Genomic DNA, 26067 nt, shown 5'->3' with positions numbered 1-26067 from the left:
AACTATTGAATTATCGTCAGCAAAGTATTAGTTGCATGTGACAGCAATAATATTTCTAAATCATTTATATATTTTGTTAATACTTTAGGCTTTTGATACTTATCTGGGGTCACTTTCCTTTCCCCATAAAGTTGCTGATTCATTTTTGCATGTCTTTAAAAAGTATTGATAAAATCTAGATATCTATACATTACTTAGGGTAGTGTGTCAAGTCTTCCTATCCATGAGCATGACCTAATCTTCCCTTTCTCTAGGTCTCTCTTGTTTTTGTAGCAGTGTTAGTAGTTTTATTTGCATTTTACTTTCATGGTTAGGTTTATTCCTAAGTATCTCAACCTTTGGTGGCTATTCTTTACTGATGTCCTTTTCAAAGTTTTCTTTGTTAGTGTAGACTCTACACTGTAGGGGAATTCTGATGGTTTTGTGTTGGTTTTGTATTCTGCTGCTTTGCTGAATTCATTACCTTTCTTGAATCCAGTAACTTTCCTGCAGTCTCCCTGCGTTTTTCTATTGATCGGAATAGACTGGACAGGAATCTCCTCCTACCGAGGAATTAGCCACAGAAAACCCTATGAATACCCTTGAGACATTGTCAGCTACTAAAAATCTCATTAAGCAGAGCATCATCAGAGCCAGAAGATGAGGCCCCTTGGGTTGGAACGCACTCAAAATATGACTGAAGATGAGAGCTGCTTTCTCAAAGCAGAGTTGACTATAATGACAGGGTTGGAGTAAAGCCTGCAGGAATAAAGCCTTCAGGCTGTGCATTTGCTGATGGAACATAACTCAAAATGAGAAGAAACAGTATCAAACATTGATGAGTAATTGGAATTTGGGATTTACAAAGTATGAAGCTAGGAAAATTGGGAGTCTTTTAAAATGGAATGGGATGCATAAAGATTGATATTCTAAGCATTATTGAGCTTAAATGGACTGCTATTAGCCATTTTCAATCAGAAATTAATGTGGTGTACTATGGTAGGAATGACAAATCCAAGAGGAATGGCATCACATTCATTGTCAAAAGGACATTTCAAGCTATATATTGAAGTACAATGCTCTCTGTGATACGATAATATTTAACTGCATTCAAGGAAGCCCTATCAATAAAACTCTTATTAAATTATGCACCAACAACTAAAGCTGGTGATGCAGAAATTGAAGGATTTGACCAAAGTATTTAGTCTGAAATTGATCAAGCATGCAATCAAGACGTAGTGATAGTTATTGGTGATTGGAATGCAAAAGTTGAAAACCAACAGGAAGTAACAGTGGTTGTAAAATATAATGTTGGTAATAGAACCAAAGCTGGAGATCTCATGATAGCATTTTGCAAGACTAATGGCTTCTTCATCACAAATACCTTTTTCAACAACACAAAATGTGGGCTTCTCCAAATTGACTACACAGAAATCAAAATGAATTCATCTGTGGGAAAAAGTGATGGAGAAATTCAATAACAGCAACTAAAACTAGGCCAGGAGCCAACTGTGTAACAGACCATCAATTGCTCATATGTAACTTCATGTTAAAGATGAAGAAAATGAAAAGAAATCCGTGAGATCAAAGATGTGAGTTTGAGTATATCCCACCTGAACTACAAGGACATTTCCAAGAACAGAGTTGATGCACTATGCACTAATGATAAAAGACCTGAAGAGCTATGTAGTGAAATCCAGAACATCATACATGGAGGAAGCAAAAGGTCATTAAACAGATTGGAAAGAAAGAAAATGTTAGGGTGGATGTCAGAAGAAACTCTGAAACTTAATTTTAGAGTAGCTAAATCAAAATGGGAAATTGATGACAACAAGGAGCTAAATAAAAAGTTACTAAGGACAGCTTGAGAAGACAAAGTAAAACATTATAATGAAATGTGCAAAGACCTAAAGTTAGAAAAGCAAGAAGGAAGAAGCCCCTCTGCATATCTTAAACTGCAAAAAAACTCAAGAAAAAGTCAAGCCTTGAATTGAAAGATTGAAAAATGGGTACAATAGCTCCAACTTAAGAAAAATTCGTTCTTACACCATGGCCCTGCTAGATACTGGCCCTCCGGAACAGAACACACAAGATAAGGATGCTATAGCAACATGTGGTGAAGAAATTAGATGGTGTCCAACTATCAGATAAAATAGCATCTGGGGTCTTAAAGGCTTGTCTCCAAACAAGCAGCCATCTAAGTGAGATGTCAATTAAGTCCACATTAAAGAAGCACACCATCATCAGTCACTGAAGGATTGTAAATCATATCATTCGGAATCAAAGGAAGGATTAGTTTCAGACCCTAAATTGTGAGAATCAGGTTTGCAGAAGGCTATCCACGACGGTGGGAATCCAAAATTCATTTGTGGGAAATAAGCCTCCGGTGAACTCTTCCTATGCACAATTGAGGGCTGGGAGGAAAGTGTTTACTAAACAGAGTGCATTGGAGAGATGAGTATAGAAAATCAGAGGCATAAACCTGACTTGAACAGTTAAAAACTTTGCCAGTTGATCTCCTCTCTGATGCAGGCTGGACCAGATCTGGTTTTCAAAGTTTTCTGTATTTTTGTTTTGTGTTGTTTTTGTTTGTTCATATGAGGGTGCATCTCAGAGGTGTTATGTCATTGGAGGTTACTCTCATGAAGTTGTGTTATATGTTGTTCTGTGTTTCAGTAAATGAAACTCAGAATTGATGAACCTATAGGGACAGCAATAGATAAGGGGTCCGAGGGCCGGCTATAGTGGTGGGGGTAGTAAAAGGGAGACTATGTCAAGGAGTCAAGGAAGAAAAAGAATGTTCTGCTAGACATGATTGAACTATGGGATAATATATGCATTAACTCCTAATCAATAATAAATTTTTAAAGGAAGTATGTAAAATGAAAAATACATATATTCATAGAATAAATTCAGGATCGTTTCTTCCTTTTCTTTGTTCTGAAGTAGCTTCAGTGCAGTTTGTGTTATCTCTTCTCTGCATGTTTGGTGGTATTCACCAGCGAGGCCTTCAGGGTTGGTTTTATATATATGTTATTATAGTTATATATATTATTGTTGGGGAATGTGCTTTCTTTTGTTTCTTGTTTGTAATGGCCTATTAATTTCTTCTTAGGATTGTTCAACTTTTCCATCCCATTCTGTCAATGCATGTAGATATTATAGTTCTAGAAATGTCCCTGTTTCTTTCAGGGATTCAAATTTGCTAGAGTACAGTTCTACAATGTTTTCTGTAATTATCATTTTTATTTCAATTGATTCTGTTGTAACAAAAGTTATTGCATTTATTGTGTTATTTGCATCTTCTCCTTTTTGTTTGTTAATTTGGCTAGTTTGATTTGTCATTTAAAATTTTTTTTCGAAGACCAAATTTTACTCTTGGTGGCGTTTCTTTTTCTCATTTTCTTCATTTATTTCTCCTTTACTTTTAGTTATTTTCTTTCTCTGGTAACTGAGTTTCTTTGCTGCTCTTTTCCTGTTTTTGGAGTTATAGAATTAAGGTGTTGATTTTGACTCTTTTTCCATTTTGATATAATATATTGCTAAAACTGACTTTTGAATATTGCTTTTGCTGTGTCCCAAATGTTTTGGTGTGTTATGATTTCATCCTCATTTGATTTTAGGAATTTATTTTATTTTTCATTACTTTAATGTCCCAATGGTTTTTAAGAAGGATGTTATTCAGTTTCTACTTATTTCTTTTTTCCTTTTTCTTCCTGTTATTGATTTCTTGTTTATAACATTGTGATTCGGTAAAATGTTTTTTTGAATTTTTGATATTTTGAATTTATTTATTCTTAATTTATGGCCTAATAAATGCTTTCTTTGGGAATGATCCATGTGCATTGGAAAATAGCTTGCACTGTGCTGTAGCCAGATGGAGTGTTCTTTATACAAGGATGTCTATGAAATCAATTTGGTTGATTTGCTATTTAGATTTTATATCTTCTGCATCTTTGTTGTCTTTTTCTGCATGTTCATTGCTTCATTGAAAGTGGCATGTTAAAACCTCCCATTATTATTGTTGCTTATATCTTTTTTCAATTGTGTTCAAGCAAGTTTTATATATTTTAGAGTTCTATCATTGAGTGCATGCATATTTCTCATGGCTATAGCCTCTGGTTTGATTAACCTTTTAATCATCACTAAAAGACACGTATTAAAGTTCAAGAAAAACGTGATGAAAATTTTCATGAACTTTTTGAAGTCCCCTCATGTAATGCCCCTGTCGGTATCATTATGTTGTTTGCATTATTTAACTTTATCAGAGATTAATATTGCTACTTATACTCTACTTGATTGTCATTTTCTTGGTAGATATTTTTACATACTTTTATTTTTAGTTTGTTATTATTACTTGAGTCTAAATGTGGCTCCTGAAGGCAGCATATTGATGAACTGTGATTTTTTATCCATTCTGTTACTCTCTGTCCCTTGACTGGCATTTACTCTATCTACATTCAGCATAATTATCAATAGCTATGAATTTACTATCATTTTGGGGTTTGTTGTTTTGTTTTGTTTGGAATGTTAATGATTCCTATGTTTTATACAAATGCTATGCTGAGCAGACACACATATTTAGTCATGGCTGACAATAGAGTGAGGTAGGTCTATTTCAAACTTCTGTGCTGATTACAATACCATATCGTTTAAACAAGTAGTCCTAAGCCCCACCCCTAGAGATTACAGATGCAATAGAATGGAAATAAAGGCTAAAATTTGTTATATAAAGGGTCTGGAAAGTACTGAACTATGATTACCAATAGCTTATCCAATTTCTAAGATTCTGAGGATCTAGTTCAACTATAACTATTCATGAGTCCTGAATAACAGTTTTGAATATTTTTTCATTAGAGTAATCAATGCAAATTGAATTATGGTCGTATTGAAGAATATTAAAAGCACTGTGGGTAGACTGCCAGATTTTCAACAAATCTACCTTGAAAGAAGCACAGCCAGAATGCTACTTAGAATCAAGCTGGTCTGGCTTCTTCTCACGTACTCTGAACAGGGCGCCAGGGGAGCTCAGTCCCTAGGAAAGCATCAAGCTTAGTAAAATAGAAGTGTATCAAACCAGAGGAAGAAGTTCAACAAGATGAATTGACACACTGGTTGGAACAAAACAATTATGAAGCTGGTGCATGACCAAGCAGTATTTTCTTCTATTGTGTACAGCATCACTATGAGTCAATACTGACTCAAGAGGGCATAACCACAAAAACAGCAACAAGAATCAAGCCTCAAGCAAAAATATGTTTACCTGTTGCTAGCCATGATTGTCTTCATATGGTGTCTCTAAATAATTTAAAATGTTTTAAAATAAACTAAATAGCAATGAGCATGTTGACTTCCCACTTGGCTGCAGCTGCAGTCTTGGCTGATTCCAGCAAATCTATGCATATATGTGGGCAAGTGACAAGTACATTGCCTCAGTTAGAGTGACTCAGAGTAAACAGACTTCAAGTCTCTGATCAATTGGGAGTTGACAGAAATACATTCAAATCAATACTTTGTATTTTCATCCAAATATACTTTATCCTCTGAAAAAAGACTTAAAAATAAAAGAGGGTTTCTGAAAGTTCGTAGAAAAATAGAATTGAAAGATTTGGGCATTTTTCCTGAATTTTTTGAAGCCTTCTCATGTAAGTCACTAAACTTTCATTCAAGGCACATTGTGTTTTCCATCAAATATTTCATTCTCAAATAGAAGTGAGAAAGTATCTAAGTGTTTGACCAGCATGTTCATTCCCTTTCACTAGTTTTTCCTTTATTTTCTCTTGAATCAACGAAAGAACAATGTGCTGCCAGTTTCCTTCGAGTCATTTCTAACCAGTTTGGCCCATATTTAGGATAGAAGTTCTCCATTGGGCTTTCAAACCTTGGGGGAACAGCTCTCCGATTCTGTCTCCTAGGGCACCTCTGGGTAGATTCAAGTCATGGCTAGCCTTTTATCTAACAGTTAAGGACTTAGCTGTTTGCAGGAGCTCTACCTCAATCGCCTGAGCTTTCCCTCTTCTGCAAGTCACCTCTTCTTTCTTCCGCCAGGCACTGCTTAGAGTCAAATCCAAACTTTCTATGTTTGATTGAAAACATGGCTAGAAAAACTACATGAAAAGGGAAGTATGTGGGATCAGTTAAAATGTGATCCTTGCATTAGAGCATTTCCTCTCAGTATACCAGGGGAGTACCCAAGAAAAAATGGGAAAAAGCTCGACTGGGCGGAGCATTTGTCGTAGTGCACATTGTTCCACTGTAGGTGAGCATCAAACAACAAGTTCTGAGCTAGTGCACCCAGTGGCTTTGCCCGGGAAGGTTCTCTCTGGCCACAGTGTATTTTTCCATAAAACTAGTTTCCTTCGAACCTCATTTTTTCTGATGGCCCATTTAAGAGCAGTGAAATTTTGTTGCCTGCTTGGGAAAAATGCCACAGTAACTGTTGTGATGTTGAACACAGCTGACAAGGACAGCACTATGGGAAAAGTTCAAGTGTACAAGTGGTTTTCTCCTTTTAAAAAAGGTGAAATGATGATTGATGACAAACCTCATTCTGGATGTCCATCACCTTCCCTAATGGATGAAAATGTTGACTGGTAGTATATTTGGAGTTCATTCCACCAGGTCAGACTGTTAATCAAGCTTCTATTTACAAGTTCTGAAAAGGTTGCCTAAAAGTGTGCAAGAAAAAAGGCCTGATTTGTCACAGACAGGGGACTGGTTTTGTCACCATGACAATGCACCTGCTCACTCAGCCATCTCAGTGCACCAGTGTATGACAAAAAACCACATACCGCGCTTGCCCCACACACCTCACTCACCTGACTTCCCACCGTGGGGCTTCTTTTGGTTTCTGGGAATGAAGAGGGTCATCAAAGGTTAGCCCCCCTAAATTCAGAGAGAGAAGAAGGGTCAGCATTGGTCCCTTCCTCTGAGCATTTGTTTTTGTCCTCAGTGCAGACAATGCTTTGACGGAGCAGCAGTCTTGCACATAGGATAGAGAGATGAAAGATGGAGGAAAGATCCATATGCAGGAAGAGAGAGAATGTCAAGTATAATTACACAATCCATATTGCCGACTGTAACAAGTAAAGCATACCTTTAATTTAACCCCTTTTCTTGTAAGGGAAGGTATTCAGCTTTGAGATTTTTCAACTGATACTAGTGGTTTCTATCTCAAAGTAAAAGCAAACAAAAGTGTTCGGAAGAAGCAAGTTGTATTTTTCGCAAGCACATTAATGGAAACAAGTCAAATTATTTGAGAATGCATTTTTTATTATTTCTTTCTCAAAATGTGGTCTAAGAGAATAGACGGATCAAAAAAATAGACAAATGAGGAGAACAGTTATTTTTATCATGAAAGATGTTTTACTTTTGTGACCAAAACAGATGCTTTGGTTTAAGAACAAATTCAGTAAGCAAATCTTCCTTCCAAAAGTGTGTGTTGGCATATTTCAAATCTCTCCATAAAAGGCCACTTCCCACCCCATGTTACAAAGTCTGCAGATTGTCTTTGATAGTCCTTGACAATTCCCTGAAGAATCGTGCTGGAATATCTGGGTTATTCTCAAGGGATGCTAAGCTTCCTCTGCCTCACAGTAAGAAAACCCACAGACAACAACTATGAAAAGAGTCAGAAGCTTCTTCTTTGTCCAAATGGTAAAAGTGGAAAGGAAACTGAAAGACAGCCTCAGGTGGGAGGTTGCCCAGGTATGGTCACTTAGACTCCGGGGGGGGGGGGGGGGGACACAAAGGGCAATATAGAGCCCATCACAGTAGTTTCTGCATACTTTCCTCCTGCCTCGTATGGCTGAATCTTCTCTTGTCCTTAATTCATTTGCCCCACAGACAGTTGACCCAGAACACTGCCTGTCGCATCATGTCCCCAGAGAAGGTCAACTGAAATAGTACTTTATTGTGCATTCACTTTCCTCATTTACTACAAGTATTTCAGTTCAGTTCAGTTCAATTCAGTGCACATTCATTACAGCCAACTATGTGCCAGACGCATGAAGAAAGAAGTGACACCAAAGCAGTCGTCCCCGTTTCCATGCAGTCTGCCACTGACTGTTATACACAGGGCAGCGCCCAAACCAAACACACAAACTCACTGCTGTCACATCAATTCTGACTTACAGGGACCCGACAGGACAGAACAGAACTGCCCCTTGGGTTTCCAAGGCTGCACATCTCCACTGGAGCAGGAAGCCTTATCTTTCTTCCACAACAAGGCAATAGAGCTAACTCATGCTTAATACTCTACAAGTTATATTGAAGCATGTCAATGATCATGAAGACCAGGAAGCATTCCATTCATCAGCTCACCATGAGTCAGAGTCAGGTCAATAGCATCTAACAGCAACAACATGGCATTTTCCAAGAATGAATGGATGGGGAAACAAACATAGATTTTAGGATACGAGTTATCATTTGAGGTGCCCCTTTAGAGTAGATATAGGCTTATGGTAACAATAATCCTACATTTGTTTAAAACCTTGTAAAGTTTACAATTATTTGCATAAGTAAGATCTCATTGTGAAATGCTGATAGTCAATTTTTGTGACTATTATACTGTACTAAGGGGGTTTAGGAAATAGTATTTTTCAGTGGTCAATACACATACACACTTCTTGCTCCTTTTGGTAATAACATGCCCTCTTAGGAAAAACTGTAAGTATTTCTAAAATAGAACTTCAATTGCCTCACAGAAAATGATTTGGAGGGAAGAAGATGCCCAGTATTATGAGCACATTGTGTTGACGAACAGAAAGAATTGTCACAGCATTCACACAGTGCCCAGGAGATAAGAAAACACTACGCTGTTTCTTCTCTCTATTTCTATTATCTGTAGACAGAATTGAACAGGGGTTTAAGTGTCAAAGATCCTGGAAAATACAACTGTGCTGGTCAATTGGCTTAATTCCCTTAGATTTCAATAAGGTTATTTCTGGCTTGGGGACAGAAATTAGTAATTATCTTTCAGGAAAGAAGGGGAACTTACTTCATGAGCACCCGTCTACATCATTGTGCTGGGAAGTCTTCATCAAAGTAAGGGGTTTCACTTAACTTTTAAAAATGCCTGTCTTGAGCATTCTGCCCTTTTATCCCAAACTTGCTTGGTCCAGAGCCCCTTTTTCAGAAAGAGTGTTTCTCATGGCCCCTTGACAATGGAAGACTTTTGTACTGTGTAGCCCATAATGCAAGGATAACATGGAACTATCCTCTTTTGCAGCACTGCTGGATCATCCCAGCACAGCGTATTGCCCATTTGGGGAACTACTGCTCTATGGGATCAAAGGCACCCTGGTAACATAGCGGGTTACATACTTGTTGGGCTAGAAATCACAAGATCAACAGTTCCTGCCTACCAGCTGCTCCGTAGACAATAATGAAGCTTTCTTTAAGTAAAATTTACAGCCTCAGAAATCCAAAGAGGTGACTCTACTCTGTTCTAAAGGGGCTCTATGACTCATGGCAGTTAGGTTTTAATAAGTGGTATCGAATTGATAACATCAACTCGACAGATTAGAGAGGAGCCATAGGCAGCAGTGAATTTATGTGGACGGGAGCTCAGAAAACCAAGTGAGATTGGTGGCACAACTTGAGGAAAATAATTAATGCCAATAAATGGTATGTTTAGAAATCATTGAATTAGTCTATTATTTGTCTGTGTGTATCAATGACAAAATAAGTAACATTTAAAAGGAAGAAATACTAAAACAGGTTTAGTTTGGGTTTGAGTTTTGGGGGTGGGGGGTTGCATTGTGTCGGCTAGATATGCCAAGCTTTGATGTGACCTTGGGGCCCAGAACACCATCCCATGCACACTGAGATGGGTTGGAGCTCCTCAGATGAAAGGCGTCTCTGCAAAACATGTGGATGTGTATTTGGTAATCTGACATATGTTTAATATTTAGATTTCCAAGATTACTCGTGTTAATATCCGCTACACCTCTTACCTTTTTTTTTTTTTTGCCTTTTGTACACACTGGGAGATGTGGGTTTGGACACATTTCAAGCTAGATTTGTTCCTGTGGCTTCATTGCTGTTAACCGCGGGGTCACTAAAATGAGAAAATCATTTGCTTCTTCCTCTATTGAATGTTGAATTCAAAACTTACAATTTAAAAAAATTGAGGAAATAAACATAGGAATGAATAATGAATGCACTAAAAATAAATATGTGGTTCTAGTCCACATTTAATTTTTCTTAAATGACAGTGTTGTTAATACTATGAATTATTTCCTCTGATAAATGTGAATTAGCTAATTTACATGAATGGCTAGTCCTTTTTTTTCAGTCCGTTGAGCTATGGGTTTTAAAAAATGAATTATTTTCAGTATGGCTCTTAATATATTGTTAAAAATATGTGATCATAAAAACAAGACAAAAACAAGACAGAGCATTTGTGCATGTTATTATCTCCACAGGTCTGTCTAAATAAGATAGGCTGGATGAACAAGCTGGAGGAAAAACAACAGGACCAACAGTTCCGGGGGGTGGAAATGGGATAGGGGGAGGTGGGGGTTTAGGAAGTGGTGTTAACAAACCCAGGGACAAGGGAAAAAGTGATCCAAAGTGGTGGTGAGGTGGGTGTGGCAGGCCTGGTAGGGCATGATCAAGGGTAATGTAATGAAGAGGTATTGCGGAAACCCAGGTGGGGACAGAGTACGATAGTGGGACAGGAGGAAAGTCAAGAGAAATAGAGGAAAGAGTTGGGAGGCAAAGGGCATTTATAGAGGTCTAGACAAAGACATGTACATTTGCAAATATATATGTATATGAGGATGGGGAAATAGATCTATGTGCCTATATTTATATGTTTAGTATTAAAGTTGCGGAAGGACATTGGGCCTCTTCTCAAGTACTCCCTCAATTCATGAATACTTTCTTCTATTAAGTTGGGATTCTATGATGCTCACCCTCCCAACACAACCTCTGAAGACAAAGTGGGTGAATAAGCAAATGTGCTGAAGAAAGCTGATGGTGCCTGGTTCCGAAGGGATCCGTTATCAGGCATCAAAGAACAAAAAATCCTATCATTGGGTGCACACCTTCATGATATGATCTCTGAGGACAAACAGGTGCATAAGCAAATGTGGCGAAGAAAGCTGATGGTGCACGGCTATCAAAAGAGATAGCATCTGGGGTCTTAAAGGCTTGAAGGTAAGCAAGCAGCCATCTAGCTCAGATGCAACAAAGCCCACATGGAAGAAGCACACCAGCCTGACCGATCACGAGGTGTTGAAGGGATCATGGATAAGGCATCATGAGAAAAAAAAATCTTACCATAGTGAATGAAGGGGGAAGTGCAGAGTGGAGACCCAAAGCCCATTTGTTGGCCACTGGATATCCCCTTGCAGAGGCGTTCTAGGGGAGGAGATGAGTCAGTCAGGGTGCGATGTAGCACCAGTGAAGAATACAGCTTTCCTCTAATTCCTTAATGCTTCCTCCCACCTCCCCACCCCCACCCATCCCCATTATCATGATCCAAATTCTACCTTGCAAGTCTGGATAGAGCAAAGGATGTACACTGATGCAGATAGGAGCTGGCGACACAGGGAATCCAGGGCGGATGATACCTTCAGGACCAGGGATGTGAGTGGCGATACTGGGAGGGTAGAGGGAGAGTGGGTTGGAAAAAGGAACCAATTAAAGGATCTACATGTGACCTCCTCCCTATGGGACAGCCAACAGAAAAAGGGGTGAAGGCAGATGTTCAACAGGGCAAGTTATGACAAAATAATAATTTATAAATTATCAAGGGCTCATGAGGGAGGAGGGAGCATCGAGGGAGGGGAAAAAGAGGACCTGATGCAAAGGGCTTAAGTGGAGAGCAAATGCTTTGAAAATGATGAGGGTGATGAATGTACAGATGTGCTTTACACAATTGATGTATGTATGGATTGTGATAAGAGTTGTATGAGCTCCTAATAAAAAGGTTTTAAAAAAACCATGTATGAAGGATTCAATGGAAAACCAATTTACTCTGTAAAATTTTAAATAATAAAAAATGTTTAAAAAAAGAATCAACAAGTGCGGGGGAAGGAGGGGGGGAATGAGGTAGATATTAAGGGCTTAAGCAGAAAGAAAATGCTTTGAAAATGATGATGGCAGCATATATACGAATGTACTTGACACAATGGATGCATGTATAGATTGTGATAAGAGCTGTAAGAGCCCACAATAAAAGTATTTAATTATATATATATATATGTGTGTGTGTGTGTGTGACCACTGAGCTTTCCTAATGACACATTGAAAACATGGATTTCATTTCCTTTTTAAACATAGAAATTGATTTTGAAGAAGTAGCTTATGAAATAATGAAACTCTTTGGACAAATATGTTTATAAGGAAAAACCATTTACATGATATTCAGTATTACTTTTAAGGACCAAACAAATAAAAATCTTTTTTCTGCCATAGCCTCAATCACAGAAAATTTGGGAATTTTAAACTTCCTAAGGTCACACTCATGCTGAAGTTTACATACTTTAAAAGAACAAAAGGTGCTGTAATAAATGCCCCTTGTAGATGTGTGACACAACCGGGCGCACAGCTAAGGAAAGGTCATTTAATTCTGAACCTTGAATCCATGCAAGTTAAATAATAAAATTAATAGTGTCTAGAGAGTTTTGAAAGGCTTAACTGAATACAGAAAATAACATGAGAATGAGTATCCCAAAGGTAAGCAAGAATTCCAACCAGCACATCTTCCCAAACTTCTATTTCTTGTTCAATTGTCCCTCAACCACCACTCATATTTTAATGTGTTACACTGTGGTGACTTGTGTGTTGTTGTGATGCTGGAAGCTATGCCACCAGAATGTCAAATACTAGCAGGGCCACCCAATGTAGACAGGTTTCAGTGGGGTTTCCAGACTAAGACATTAGGGAAAGGGACTGTGATCATCTTCAGAAAGAAACTGATCAGGGATAACAGCATTACCTTGTCTGGTTTGGTGCCAAGCAATGAACTCCTCGGTGTGTAAGGTGTTCAGAATATGACTAGAGAGGAGCTGCTTCCTCCCAGTAGAGTCACCTTTAATGGCATGGATGGAATAAAGTTGTTGATATGGGGATGTAGCACAAATCAAAATTAGAAGAAATGACTTTATATAATATTTTCAAGTAGCAACTAGTATTCAGGATATTGAATGTACAAAGTATTAATCTAGGAAAATTGGAAGTCATCAGAAATGAAATGTAACATATAAAGACAGATTTCCTGATACCCTAAGCTTAGTACCTAAGCATTAGAAATGCACTAATATTGGTCATTATAATTCAATCATATGGTCTACTATGCTGGGAATGACAAATTGAAAATAAATGATGAAGATAAACAAGCAGTCATCTAACTGAGAAACAACAAAGCCCACATGGAAGAAGCACACCAACCTGTGTGATCATGAGGCGTCGATGGGATCAGGTATCAGGCATCTAAGACCCAGACCAAAATCATACCAATGGGAATGGGCACAGGGCTGGGGGAAACGTGGAGCAGAGACCCCAAGTCCATCTGTAGACAATTGGACATCCCCTTACAGAAGGGTTACAAGGAAGAGATAAGCCAGTCAGGGTACAGTATAGCACCGATGAAACATACAACTTTCCTCTAGGTCTTCAGTGCTTCCTCCCATTCAATTCTACCTTACAAATTGGATTAGACCAGAACGTGCACATGATTACAGATAAGAGCCCACAACACAGGGAATGCAGGATAGATAAACCCTTCAGGGCCAACAGTAAGAATAGAGATACCAGGAAGATAAGGGGAAGGTGAGGGAAGAAAGGAGGAAAGGATCACGAGGATCAACATATAATCCCCTCCCAGGGGGACGAACAACAGAAAAGTGGTTGAAGAGTGACAGAGGACGATGTAAGATATGAAAATAATAAGCAATAGCTTATCAAGGGTTTATGAAGGAGGGAGAGTGGAGGAGGGAAGGGGAAAAATGAGAAGCTGATATCAAGGGCTCAAGTAGAAAGAAAATGCTTTGAAAATTATGATGGCAACATATGTACAAATGTGCTTGACACTATGGATGAATGTATGGATTGTGATAAGAGATGTAAGAGCCCCCAAGAAAAGTATTTAATTAAAAATTTTAAAAGAAAAGAAATGATGTCACATTCATGATCCAAAAGACTATTTAAAGAGCTCTCTTGATATACTGTAAATGCTGCCAGTGATAGGACATCTATTTGTGATAGGTAGGTCTATTGTGCCAACCTGGCCAATGAACACATATGGGATTAATTGAAGGGCGGAGAGATAAATGGCTCAGCAAGCCTTGCCTTTCTGGTCTCTTGATTTTTGATGATCTGACCAGTGTGCCTTAGCTGGTTCTCTGCCTCAACTTGCCAACTACACTACCTGTGGCACACCCAACCTGTTGACTGTGTCATTGTAGTCTGAGGTTCCTTCAAGACCTGCTTTGCCACACACTGGAGTATGCACCACTTGAGCTGGGAGCTGTCGGACCCTGTCATCTGGCTGACTGTTGGTGATCTACCTTGCTGTCTGCTGCCTGTGGCCGGATTGCCTGAATTGCTCTAAAGAGGACTCAGCTGTCTGCTTCCTTGACTTGCACCTGGCAGCCCTTGTGACTTGAAGGACTGCCTGTGTATTAGCTCTCTCACGGAAGAGGGTTACACTGAGCCATTTACACTGCTCTATAGACTAATTAGCTGTTTATTTTTTATGTTGTATATACCTCTCTCTATATATAATATATATATATATTCTTAAGCGTCCTGCTTGTTTCTCTAGAGAACCCTGTCTAACATACATTCACATTCACCTACAAAGAAGATGGTGGATAGGATTGTTATTCAAATTGATATGCCTACCACTAATGCTAAAATGAAAAAAAATGACGTTTTTTGACAATTTCTGTAGTCTATAATTTATCAGATGTGCATTCAAGATGCATTAATATTTCTGGTGACTAAATCCATTGGGCTGCTAACCACAAGGTCAGCAGTCGGAAACCACCAGCCTCTCCAAGATAGAAAGATGAAGCTTTCCACTCCTGTGAAGAGGTACAGTCTCAAAACCAAGCAGGAGTCGTTCTACCCTGTCCTATGGGGTCACTCTGTATCACAATCAACCTGAGAGCATCGAGTTTGCGAATGTGGAAGCTGGAAACAAGAAAAAGAATGGGTAGTTGAAAAGCATGGCCTCCGTAATAGAAATTAAGTGGGAGGTCACATGTGAGAATGTTGTAAGAACAATGGCTTATTCATTGAGATTTAAAAAAAACAAAAACAAAACAGAATTGGTAACTATCCACATGGACCTTGAAGGATGGAATGCATAGCAATAAAACCTATTGCATCTGTCGAAAAACATGATATAAAAGCTCAATGTCATCAGTAACCAAGACCATAGGCCAGTTAAAAACAGACCATTAGTTGCTGGTGTGCACATTCAAGTTAAAACTCAAGAAAAATTTTAAAGTTCACGAGAGCCAAAAAACAACTTTGGATATATGCCTCATGGGTTTAGAGATCATCTTGAGAATAATTTTGGTACACTGAATATCAGTGAATGAAAACCAGAGGAGTTGTGGAATGATATGAAGGACAATATACATGAAGAAAACAAAAAGTCATTTAAACGACAGAAAAGGAGAAAACAATGAAAATAGATGTCAGAAGAGACTCCGAATCTTGTTCGTGAAGTAACTAAGTAAATGATGAAGTAATACAGGGGAACATAAGATTTCAAATGATGAGTTGAGAAGATTATCAAATGTAAGAAGACCTTAACTTAGAAAACAAAAAGGAATGCTCAGCATTTCTCAAAGCTGAAATAATTTACGAAAATAGTCAAGCCTCAAGGTACGATATTGAAGGATTCTATGGAAGCATATTGAATGGCACAGCAAACATCAAAAGAAGATGGAAAGGTTACACAGTCCACTGTACCAAAGGTTACACAGCCCACTGTACCAAAAATAACTGCTTGCTGCTCAAAAATTTCAGGAGGTAGTATAGGGCCATCAAGCCCAAGCTACATGAAAGTTATTGGTGAAAATTAAAGTTTCAGGGACTGATGGAGTACCAAATGAGACGATCCTATACCTGAGCCCATTGTTGCAGCCTCTGTGTCAATCATCTCGTGGAGAGCTTTCCTCGTTTTTCACTGCCCCTCTACCAAGAATGATGTCCTTTTCCAGGGACTGACCTCTCCTGGCAACATGCCTAAAATGCAAGATGAAATCTTACCATCTTGTCTCTAAGGAACACTGTGGCTGTTCTTCCAAGACAGACAGATTTGTTATTTCAGCACTCCATGTTACTTTAAATGCTCTTTGCTAGCACCAAAACTCAGATGTATCTATTCTTTAGTCTTCTTATTCAATATCCAATTTTCAATGCATATGAGGCATTTGAAAATGCCATGAGTTGGTTACACCTTAATCCTCAGCGTAACAGCCTTGCTTTTCAATACTCTAAAGAGGTCTTGTGCAGCAGATTTACTTAATGCAAGTCGTCTTTTTGATCTTTCACTGTTGCTTCCATGATCACTGGATTGTATATATGTGTAAGACGAAATCCCTGACAACTTCAGTCTTTATCCATTTATTAGGATGTTACCTGTCGGTTAAGTTATGAGGATTTTGGTCTTTTTTGACATTGAGTTGTAATCCATACTAAAGGCTACAGTCCTTGATCTTCATCAGCAAGTGCTTCACGTCCTCCTCACTTTCAGCAAGCGAGGTTCTGTCATCTACACATGGCAGGTTGTTAATAAGCCTTCCTCCAAATCCTGATGTCCCTCTTTATCATATAAGGCAGTTTTTCTGATGAAGTGCTGCTCAGCCCACAGATTGAATGAGTATGGTGAGAGGACCCAACCCTGATGCATACATTTCCTGCTTTTAAACCAGGCAGTGTGCATTCCCTTCTTCTGTTCACACAGCTGCCTCTTGATCCATGGACACGTTCCAAATGAGCACAATGAAGCGAATTGGAATTCTCATTCTTCTCAAGGTTATCTAAAATTTGCTGTGATCCACAGTCCAACGTCTTGGCATGGTTGATAAAACGCAAGTAAACATCTTTTTGGTAGTCTCTGCTTTGAGTCAAGATCCATCTGACATCAGGAATGATATTTCCTATTCCTTGTCCTCTTCTGAATTGGACCGGAACCTCTTATAGCTCCTGATGGATGTACTGCTGCAACTGTTGTTGGATGCTCATCAGCAAAATTTTACTTGCATATGGTATGATTCATATTATTTCATCATTTTGCATTATGTTGAGTCATCTTTAGAATGAACACTAATAGGGATCTTTTCCGGTCAGTTACCCAAATATCTGTCTTCCAAATTTTCTGGCATAGATGAGTAAGTTCTAGTTCTTCATCAGTTTGATGAAACATTTCAATAGATAATCCATTGCTTCCTGGAGTCTTGTTTTTGGCTAATTCAGAGCAGCTTGAACTTCTTTCAATACAATTGGTTCTTGCTCATATGCTATCTCCTGAAATAGTGGAATGTTCACTAGTTCTTTTTGGTAGGGTGACTTGAGTATTCTTGCCATCTTTTTTATGATCATTGAATTATTCAATATTTTACCCATAGATTCTTTTAATAATTCAACTCGAGTCTTCAATTTTTCTTGAGTTTTTTCAGTTGATGATATGCGGAGCATGTTCTTCCTTTTTGTTTTTCTTACTCTAGGTCTTTGCACATTTCATTCTAATATTTAATCTTGTATTCTCATGCTTCCCTTTGTAAATTTCTACTCAGTCTTTCACTTCATTGTTTCTTCCATTTGCTTTAGCTGCTGTATGATTAAGAGCAAGTTTCAGAGTCTCCCCTGACATCCACGTGGAACTTTCCTTTCTTTCTGGTCTTTTTAATGACCTTTTGCTTTCTTCATGAATGATGTTCTTGATGTCCTTCCACAAATCATCAGATCTTCTGACATTAGTGTTCAATAAAGTATTTTCTTGAGATTTTCTCAAAATTCAGGTGAGATAGACTCAAGATCATAGTTTGGCTCTTGTGGCACTTACATAATCTATCAACTTGAGCAAGGAGTGGAGTATAGCCTGTCAATCAGGTCCTAGCTTGATAACCTCATGTGCAGAGTGACGGAGATGAATTGCTCACTGGAGACACACTCTCCATGTGAGACATTCCTTTTCACAAACCACATGGAGCTACACAGATGGAGTCAGAGCCCTGGAGCTGGAGGAGCCACATGGAGACCCATAGCAGCACTGAGATGCTTCCACCCTCACTGGATCCATAAAACTTTCCACCCACTGGCTTGTGGTCTTCCTGCATTTGGCATCATTGCATGTGTTGCATGAGTCTGAAGGGGATTGTATAGACAGATATCATACATATGGTCTAATATTGGACTTGACACTGATATGTTATGGACCTGATCTGGACTGGGCTGGGATGTTTTCTTAATATACACTTATTCTTTATATGAAGCTCTTTCTTAAGCACATATGAGTGCCTATGAATTTGTTTCTCTAGTCAACCTGGACTAGCACAGTTCTCATGAACTTATTTTAATTTTCTTCAGCTTCAATATGAACTTACATAGGAGTAATTGATGGTGTTGACTGTTTATATTGAGCTTCTCCATCATCTCTTTCCATAGATGAAGCCTATTTGATTTCTGTGTCTTCCATCGGAGAAGTCCACCTGTATAGTCCCATTTTGTGTTGATGAAAGAAGGTATTTGCTATGAACGAATGGTTGATCTTTCAAAATTCTATCATGCAATGGAATAAAATAGAGAACTTTAAGAAGACATAAATAGAAGGTATAATAGAGAACATTAATTAAGACAACACAATTAATATCATAACATAAAATTTTGCTGAAGAAAATTTTTAAATATTTGCACTGGACATCAAGAGGGAAATGGCAATTATTTCAGCTGGATTCAGAACAGGCTATGGAATAAAGGACGCCATCGCTGATATTATATGGATCTTGGCTCAGAGGAGATAAAGCTGTTTTCTTATGTTTTTTGACTATGTAAAAGCATTTGGCTAGGTGGATCATAACAAATTATGGATACCGTAAAATGGGAATTCCAAGATATTTAATATTTTCTCATTTGGAATCTACACATACACCAGGAGACAGTCCTCAAAGGACTAATGTATAGGTTAAATTCAGGAAAGGTATGCAGCAGGGTTGTACTCTTCCACCATACTTATTTAACCTTTTCAGAAAAGAAGGTGGACTATATTAAAAATATTTTGTCAAAAAACTATTTTGTCATAAAAATTGGAAGAACACTCATTAACAACTTCAGATATGCAGATGATACACCTTGCTTGCTCAAAGTGGAAAGGACTTGACGCACTTATTGGTGCAGATCAACTACAAGCTTTAGAGTAGATTGTACTTTAATATAAATAAAATAAAAGCCCTTGTAACTAGGTCAATAGGTACCATTGCAGTCAATGAAGAAAATAATGAAGTTGTCAATGACATAATTTTACTAGGATCCACCATCAGCATTATGGGAATATCAGTCAAGAAATCAAGCAGCCTAGTTTTGGGGCAAATCTGCATTGAAAAAAAGATCATCAACTAGATGAATTGTCACAGGGGTTACACGGGCGGCCTCCCATATGGTAACAGCCGTGAGAATGGTGGAGACCAGGCTGTGTTGCAGTCTACTGTACATATGGTTGCTTTGAGTGAAAATCAACTGGACAGCACCTAACGGCAACAACATTCCCTACAATCTTAACGTAGATGCGTAGGACTCAAAACTGTCCAACTGCATGTTAACAACAGCGTTTCCCCCAATATATACCTGTGGATAACAGAACATTAACGAAATCTCAACCCATCAGGCAATTGCTTCAGAGTTATAAGCTTCAGAAAATTGCTATTATTATAAGCTTCAGAAAATTGCTTATATTATACCGGAAGTGCCATCTCAGCAATCATCACAGTGGAAAGCACTAATGAATACGTGCTTGCTGGCTGCCTCAGTCAGCTTATAAATGACAGAATACTAAAAGAAGGAGACGTTGGGTCAGATTCAAAGCTACAAATGTGGAATGGTGGAGGTGACCTCATGAAGACACAGGGCTGCAGCCCAGGTTCCCTTCATAACACAGTGGAGAAAGCTTAGATTCTAGTATGTGTAGACCCATCTTCGTGGCCCACCGACCTACTCTCTTACTTTTAATGGGCATTTCAAAATTCAGTTCTATGTGCTATTAAATACCATCAAGTCAGTTTTGACTCCTAGTGACCCCATATACTGAACCACGGACTGAGCCCAATCCTGAACCATCCCCACAATTGTTATGCTTGAGTCCATCATGGTAGCCACTGTGCCAAGCCAACCTTTTTTTGGCTGCCCCTTTACTTCACCAAGCGTGTTGTCCTTTTCCAGGGACTAATCTGTCCTGGGAATATGTCCAAAAACATGAGATAATGTCTCACCATCTTTACTTCTAAGGAGCATTCTGGCTGTACTTCTGAAAAGGATTTGTTTGTACTGTTTTGTTGTTGTTTGACATTCCATGGTGTTTTCAATATTCATCACCAATGCCATAGTCCAAATGCATCAATTCTTCTTTTCTTTTCACTAACCATTCTCAAATTCTCACATGCATACGAGGAAATTGAGAATAGCATGCTTTGGGTCAGGCACACCTTAGTCTTCCAAGTGACTTTGTTGCTTTTCAACACTTGAAAGCGGTCTTGTGCAGCAGATTTACCCCGTGCAATGAGATTGCTGCTTCCATGAGCATTGATTGTGGATCCAAACAAAAGGAAATTCAGGAAAATTAAAAATTTTTCTCCATTTATCATGTTGTTATCTATTGGTTCAACTATAAAGATGTGGGTTTTCTTTTACATTCAGTTATAATCTATATGGTAATCTATAATCCTTAATCAGCAAATCTTCAAATCCTCACTTTCAGCAAGCAAAGTCGTGTCACTGGAGGAATCGAAGGTGATTGGTAAACCTTCCTGTGATCCCAGTGCCCTACTTCTTCTTCTGATAGTCCAGCTCCTCTGGGGATATGCTCGGCATAAAGATTGAATACGTGTGGTGACAGGACACAATCCTGACCCTCTTGATTTTAAACCACGTGGGATTCCCTTGTTCTGTTCAAACAGTCCCTCTTGATCTGGTTCAGCATGAACACTATTAAGCATTGTGGAATTTCCATTTTTCTCAATGTTACCCCCAGTTACCACAGTCAAATGCTTTGCACAGTCCATAAAACTTGAGGAAACATCTTCCTGGAAACATCTCTGCTTTCGGCCAAGATCCATCTGATGTTAGCAATGATATCCCTTGTTCCACATCCACTTCTGAATCTGGCCCCGACCTCTGAAAGCCCTCTATCCATGTACTGCTACAACCATTGTTGTATGATATTCAGCAAAAGTTTACTTACATATTTTATCATGATACTGTTCTGTAATTCTCGAATTCTGTTGGAATTTTTTACTTTTCTTTGGAATGGATATAAGTGTGAATCTTTTCCAGTCACCTGGTCAGATTACTGTCTCCCAATTTTCTTGGCATATATGAGTGAGTGTGTCCAGAGCTTCATCAGATTCTTGGAACATTTCAATTTGGACCCTATAATCCTGGAGTCTTCTTTTGGCTAACATCTTCAGTACAGCTTGGACTTCTTCCAAGCTCTTCATTGGCTCTTGATCATACACTACCTCTTGAAATGGTTGAATTTTAACTCGTTCTTTTTGGAATAATTCTGTATTCCTCCTATCTTCTTTTGATGCTACCTGCATCAGTTAATATCTTGCCTATAGACACTTTTAATATTGCAACGCAAGACCTGATTCTTTTTTTCCCCATTTCTGTCCATTGGAGATATGCTGACTGAGTTCTTCCTTTTGGGTTTTAGAACTCCAGGGTTTTGTATATTTTATTTGAATACTTTACATCTTAAGCTGCTGTTTGAAATTTTCTGTTGAGTTCTTTGGTTTCATTATTTCTTCCATATTTCTTAGCTACTTTAAACAAGCCTTTGTTATCATTCTGTGTGCCTTGAAGATTACAACCCTTTGGAATTAAAAATGAATAAATAAAGCCATCTCCATAACCATCTGAGCTGACCTCTTGGCTTTGAATTTAACTGGCCCAACAGATTCCCTCAAAAGCTGTTGTTTTGATTGGACCTTCTTCTCTAGATTATATTATTAAGTCCAAGCCTCATCCCCAATTATAATTTGTTCCTTAAAATCATCTTGATTTGATTCCATTTTGCTTAAAAGACTGATAGAAAGACTCACGTTCTGAACTAGCTTATTTTATGCAATGCTTTTGACAAGGTTGGCCCCAAAGTTACTGTATCAGTATGTTTGCTTCAAATTGGAAATGCCGAACCACTGAGAGCCCACGTGAGATCTTCACCGGTTCCTGGACTCCAGTGCCAGTGTCCTCGGCTGTCAGGGTGTGGATTTCCCTCTCGTAGCTCATCTTTAAAGTCGTGCCAACTTTCCCTACAACCTTAACTGTATCTTAAAACTTGTTCTATGTGAAACAATATTCCTGTAAACTTGTCACGAGGCTTCTAAATTTGGGACCATGTCCACTTGAATTTTATTTAGAATTTGATATTAGCCCTGACTTTAAATTGGTTTTCTCCCCAAGGTGCAAAATGTATATATATTGAATGACACCTTAATAACATGAAGGTAACCATACAGAGGCTTCAAAAAGTAAAAATTGCCTTATCTTTTCATTCCATTTTCCACAAACTTTTGAAGACCCTTCTATATTACTGAGAAAACCTGTCCAGAGCCTTCCACTGATGTTACAGGCATATTTAAACACATTTTGTGTTAAATATAAACTTAGTTTAAAGAAAATTAAAACTCTCACTGCCATCAAGCTGATGCTCCCCCTTAGGGCAGGAGAGGACAGCCGTTTGGAGTTTCTGGGACGGTCACTGTTGATGGGAGTAGAAAGCTTGTATTTTTCCCGAGTATCAGCTGGTGGTTTTGAACCGCTGACCTGGTCGTTCACAGCCCAACGTGTAACCACTGCTCCACCAGAGCTCCTAGTATAAACCTATACATGGATGACGTGAAGCCCTGGTAGCAGTATTTTTGATTGACCCGCCTGTCTATGTTGGTGGTGGTGTTTGTGGTTGTTACTGAGCTGGGTTCTATCAATCGGTTCTGACTTACGGTGACCCCTCTCTACAGCAAGGATAAACACTGCCCAATCCCAGCCCATCTTCTGAAGCACTGCTAGATTTGAGTCCATATCGCAGTCATTGCCTCAATCCAACCTTTTTTTTTTATTTTTTTGCTGATATTTTCCTTTTCTATATATAAAATCCCCTCTTCTGGGAACTTGTCCCCTCCTGACAATATGTTTAAAGCACATAAAATGAACTTTGAACTTCTTCCAATAAAGGTTTGCCCATTCGTCTGGCAGTCCGTGGTGTTCTTTGCCAACGCCACAAATAAAATGCATCCGTTCTTCTTGGGCCATCTTATTCATGATCCAGCTTTTGTGTACATGTGATACAATTGAAGATACCGTAATTTGGGATCAGGCAAACCTTAGTCCTCAAAGTGACATCTTCATCTGTCAACACTTCAAAGGACTTTTGCAGCAGATTTACCCAATATTATACATCCTTAGATTTCTTGACTATTATTTCTATGAGTGTTGACTGTGGATTCAAGTAAAAGAAAATCCTTTCCAACATCAGCCTGCTCTTCATTTATCCCGGTGGTACTTATTGGTCCAGTTGTGAGAAAGTTTGCTCTCTTTGTTAGGTGAAATCTATGTTGAGAGCTGTACTCTTTAAGCATGAGAGAGTTCAGCAGTAAATATTTATTAAACTGCTTTGGGGGTTAAGCCTTTATTTGAGTAGATCATTTGAACAGTTGCTGCTGGTGTGACTCGTAGCCCCAGGTTACTAAAGGCTCATGGAAAGGGAGCTGGCACTGAGTGATCTCTGGCTCCTGGTGACCACGTGTGTCCGAGGGGATCTGTACTTCATTGAGTCTTCACTGATGGAATATTTCAGTAGATTACCAAGTCTTTCTTCCAAGGGCTCTCTGAGCGACTTTAAAACTTGAATCTTTTTATCTGTCCTTGACTGTATTGACTGTTCGCAGCATCCATAGACACCTAGAAAGAAGGACAATTCTTCAAAGGCAGATTTTTGCATGTACCTGACTGGCTTTAAGAATTTACTCTAGTACACTGGGTCTCAGCCTGTGAGTCGTGATCCCTTTGGGGGTCGGGCAACCCCTTTGCTGGGGTTGCCCTATTCATAACCATCAAAATTACAGTTATGAGGTAGCAATGAAAATAATTTTATGAAAAAAAATAAAAATTAAAAAAAAAGAAAATAATTTTATGGTTGGGGAGGTCACCACAACATGAGGAACTGTATTAAAGGGTCATGATGGCCTTAGGAAGGTGGAGAACCACTGCTCCAGTTCCAGGCTGGCTGTCGCCCTATATCTCAGATCACCATAATTTCTGTGTCAATGTCTCCTTTTTGGCCTGTGTGTTCTTAGCAAAATAAAGCACCTCTGAACATTTGGTAACTAAATGGATGGATGAAGCTAGGCGTTCACCTTCTCTTCAGAGATCAGCTCCCGCCGTGGCTCTTCTATGACGCTGAGAAGCCTCCATCACAAAAGTCTGATGTTTCAGAATCCCATTCCCTCCTTAATCCAAATGAGGCAGTGAGTCCCGTGTGGGAACTATTACCTCTCAGCCGTTGTTAATAATTTTTCACTTAATTCATCTGTTATGCACTTATACTTTTGTTCTTCCATTTATACACTGCCTGAGTTTCAGGTTCAGCACTTCCCAGCCTCCTTGTGCAGTTTCCTCCTCAAAGCCACTCAATTCCATCTGTACTTCAAGGAGACACGATTAAATGTAACCACAGTTTGTGGCTCAACGTGGAGACTCCCTTACTGTTGGCGTGCCCTAGACAGCAGACTCCTAGGTTAATGCATAGCCTTCTACCTAGAGCCCTGGTGGGTTACATGTTGGGCTGCTAACCACTAGGTTGGCAGTCAAAAATCCCCATTTGCTCTGTGGCAGAAAGACGATACTTTCTACTCCCATGAAGATTTACATCCTCAGAAACCCACAGGGGTAGTTCAACCCCAATCTAGGGAGACGATGCATGGGAACTGACTTGTGGGGAGTGAATAGTTTTAGTCCTTGAGCCATACGGCCCACTTTCATGAACATTTTGAGTGAAAGATTTCAATGTTGTACTGCTATTTCTGGTCCTCAGCTATGGTCACTTGCGGTCTGACCTGGCTCTTGCCCACCACTCCTTTAAGTTGTGAAATCTCATTGATCGTCCATAGTCTGGAGCCTGAGGCCATATCCTCTTCTCCCAATTGTCCTCAATGCTAACAGCCTCTTCCCACCTCTCCTGCAGAGTTTTCTTTCCTAGCCTGTATATGTATCACCTCTTCCTGGGTCATAATTATTATCATTTTTGAGAACTTTGACCCCCCCAGAATCCATGCATTGCACACACTATCCTGACCTACCCTAGCCTCTAGTAAGTCAGCAGGCCAAGTTAGGCAAAAGTCTGAGCATTAAGATTTGGAAGAGAGTCTGTGGTTTAAACATCTTTGTGTATACTGCATACCTATCCAATGTTTGAAACTCTGTAAGCTTACAGTAAGAGTTCAGCAAACATCCCATGTTTCTTCTAACATAAAGAATAAAATCAAATACAAGATGTTCAATTACAGACGTAACATCTAAGTTTCTTGGTGTCTAACTCAGTGGTTCCTACCCCCTCAAACCCAAAATCTCCTTTTAATAAAATAAATTTCAGGAACCTTCTTTAATATTCTGAAATGAAATTCATAGACCGTATAATGACAGGTAATTCTATTGTCATACCTTATATACACCAGGAGCTATAATAGTCGTGGCTTAGTGGTTATGCATTGAGCTGCAAACCACAAAGCCAGCAATTTAAACCACTAGCTGCTCCACTGCCTGGGAGAGAGAGTAGGCTTTCTACTCCTGTATTGAATAAGGAAGAAAGAGTAGGCTTTCTACTCCTGTATTGAGTAAGGAAGGCTAAAG

The sequence above is a fragment of the Tenrec ecaudatus genome, chromosome 1 (genome assembly GCF_050624435.1).
Source record: "Tenrec ecaudatus isolate mTenEca1 chromosome 1, mTenEca1.hap1, whole genome shotgun sequence".
Taxonomy (NCBI): domain Eukaryota; kingdom Metazoa; phylum Chordata; class Mammalia; order Afrosoricida; family Tenrecidae; genus Tenrec; species Tenrec ecaudatus.
This window is presented reverse-complemented; position numbering follows the sequence as displayed.